A 3,430-nucleotide genomic window follows, 5' to 3' on the forward strand; every position below is an offset into this window, starting at 1 on the left:
TGGCATGTGGTGCTGGGGGATTGAACCGCGGTCCCTGATGCTTTGCTAAGCTTGTTCTAAGTAGGTGCTTTAGACCACTGAGCCATCTCTCTAGCCCCGACTTAGCAAGATTCTATTTACTTATGTACAACAACACTGGAATCTTGCTTTTTGATGAGAAATCTCAAGTCTTCCAAAATCTTACAGAAATAACTTTATCCTTTGGATGGTCTTTTTTGTAAGATGCTTCAATTGAAACTGTTTTTTTGTTTTGTTTTGTTTTTTGCAGTACTGGGGATTGAACTCAGGACCCTGCCCTTGCCAGGCAAACACTTATTCTACTGAGCTGTCTCCCCAGGCCTTGAAACTGGTTTTATTCTAGAAGGATGAGTTCAGTTATCTACCTCTACCACCTTTATTGTAGTGGTTATGGTAAAAATCACTTTAAAAAGGCCTATTTTAGTTTTCTGAGTTTTTATGAGCACTTGATCTCCAGGACTAGTAGTAGGTGGTCCCCTGGGCCAAGAGCTGGTGGGACTCTGTTGCCATACATTTGCATTGCCTGGTGTACTTTGCCTATATTAATAATACATAGTCAGCGGACTAAAGTGCCTATTTTGGACCTGGGGAGATAGCTCAGTAGAATAAGCGCTTGCCTGGTAAGTGCAGGGTCATGAGTTCAATCCCTTGTACTGCAAAAAAAAAAAATAAAAAAAAATAAAGTGCCTGCTTAGGCAGAGCTTAGCAGCCAAGATTTGATCCTCAGTGTGCCATGCCACCCCCATCCCTGGGGTGCACTGAGATAGAGACTGAGACTGGGTGTGGTGGCAAGTGCCTGTAATCCTGGTGCTTGGGAGGCTGAAAATAGCAGATTGTTATGAGTCCAGTCTATGTAGTACGATCCTGTAGACCCCATACTAAAAAAATATATATACTGTAAGAGTCTTATAGTCTCTGGGTCTAGTACTATATCAAAGGATAAAAGTGGCCTCCTATATAACAGCTCAAATTTAGCCCAGTGTTGGGTGTGTCATGAGTCCTTATGAGGGCTGTGGACAGTAATTGGAGCCAGGGACTCAGACATCTCTTGGCGATGTTTTGCCATAGCTAACTTTAGGGTCTGGTTGGCTCTCTTGATGGAAAGATATAATGAAGATGGTACTGTAGGGGCCGGCAAGATAGCTCAGCAGATTGAAGCACTGGCTTAGGCAAGCTTAGGCAAGCGCAGGGACTGTGGTTGGATCCGCAGCACCCTGCTGCACTAGCCCCGTCCCCAGGGCAGGCTGAGCCTGCCAGAGTCCGGGCATAGAGGTGCACGCCTGTAATCCCAGCACTGGGGAGGCTGAAAATGAGGATCACCACGAGTCTCAGCTGCATAGTGAGACTCTGCAATAACCAAATACATAAAAAAAAGATGGTACTTTTTTCCTAAAGTCTTTGTCATTCATGAATTCAGAGGTAAAACAAGGCCCGTTGTCATTCTGGCATAGCCTTGAGTAGTACCTTGAGTACCTGTGCATACAGCCTTTTCCAAATGGGGAATAAAGGCTTCAGTCCAGCATGTAGAAGTGTTGGGACTGGTATCTGCTTAAATGCCCCACAGGGTTGCCTGTGGGTAAAGTCCAGTTGCTAGTCTTCCCCAGTGTATGCCACTGTCCTCTGTACAGGTTCTAACAAAGGAGATAGTTTGGGCTTATGGGGGTTATCGTAGGTACACGATGGGCAAGATTGGCAGGAGCCTCAGGTAGTTGCTGCTAGTACTAGTCCTGTGAAATTTTGACCATTTCCAATGTAACATCTCATCCAAAAAGAATTATGAAGATACTTTATGGGTATCCACTTTGTTCCTTGAGGAAGAACCAATTTGTTTCTGAAATACCACCAGACTCCCTTTTTTTATTTTTATTTTATTTTTTCAGAACTGGAGATTGAACTCAGGCCCTTGTGCTTGCCAGGCAAGTACTTATTCTACTGAGCCATCTCCCGGGCTCTTATTCATTCATTTTTGGTGGAACTGGGGGTTGAACTCAGGTCCTTGCACTTGCCAGGCAAGCGCTTATTCTACCAAGCCATCTCCTCGGCCCCTCAGACTCCCTTTTTAGTACGCCCTCGTCCTAAGGCCTGTTTATTTCCCTGGGGATTACAGAATGGTTTTAATGGTTCTTCGGGAACCGGGAATAAGGATAGAGTCTCAAGGTGCTGTAAGGCTGCCCTTCTTGCTTCTCTGTCTAGCTGCTTTCTGATTTCCAAGTAGGGTTTAGACATTTCTGTTTAGTGCCCTTACAATGCACGACTGCAACCTCCTTGGGAAGATGGGCCACCTCTAGGAGTTATAGAGTCTCCTGCTTGTACTTTATGAATGATTGCTTATTAGTTAGTGAGCTATTCCCAGATTTCTACTGGGCATGTAGCAGCAGAAGGGCACATTTGTAGTCTGTATATATATTTAGCTTTTTGCCTTTTCATATTAGCACTGCCTGAGTAAGAGCTAAGAGCTCTGCCTTTTGAGGAGCAGAGTTCCCTGGGGAAAGAGGTTTTGCTTCAATGACCTGTTGTAAATTAACAACTTCACTTGCCTTTAAATGTCATTCTTAAGCAAAGATACTTCCATCAGGGAAACATCCCTCCACAGGGTCTTGAAAGGCAGCTGACTGATGGCCTGCCTACTCGCACAGACCTGGGAGGCACTTGTTCACAAAAGTGGCTAAAATCTGGGCCTGTAGGCCGCAAAGAAGAAAGATTAAGCCTAGTGTAAGTTTTTTTAAATATGTATTTAGGTTTTTGTTTTGTTTTGTTTTTGTTTTTTGTGGAACAGGAGATTGAACTCAGGCCCTTGCACTTGCCAGGAAAGCACATATTCTACTGAGCCATCTCCCCAGCCCCTTAATATGTATTTAGTACAGGGCCTACAGGATCTCACTAAGTAGATCAGACTTCTGATTCTCCTGTTTTCAACTGGGATTACAGGCATGCACCACCACGCCCAGTCTCAATCTCCATCTCAGTGTGCCCCAGAGATGGGGCCGGCAGCCATGGAGGGGATTGAACCCTGGCCACTGCTCTCTGTCTAGGCAGGTACATCAGTCTGCTGAGCTATCTGGCAGGCCCTCGCCTAGTGTGTTTTAATATTAGCCTCAGGGGTATCTAAGAGCATGGCTTGATACTTGGTAAACCATTCCCATTAAGCACAAATAACCTCTTGACTCCACAATTGCCCTGACCTGATTTGAACCACAAAGCATCCCTTCTGAGACTCAAGTCTTAAGACATCTTTACCCAAAGTTAAAATGATGCGGGTGTCTTTCTTAGAAGCAAATATGATGGATTTTCCATATTGGGACTCACTAATTCCTTAGAGAAAAGGGTGTTGAGCTACTTGATGGCTCTGTTTAGTGCTTTGAAACTCCTATGAGGTCAGTGCAGGGGCTTCCCCACTGGTACTTTCTTAGCC

This window comes from Octodon degus, unplaced genomic scaffold, assembly GCF_000260255.1.
Source record: "Octodon degus isolate 3935 unplaced genomic scaffold, OctDeg1.0 scaffold00021, whole genome shotgun sequence".
NCBI classification, from domain to species: domain Eukaryota; kingdom Metazoa; phylum Chordata; class Mammalia; order Rodentia; family Octodontidae; genus Octodon; species Octodon degus.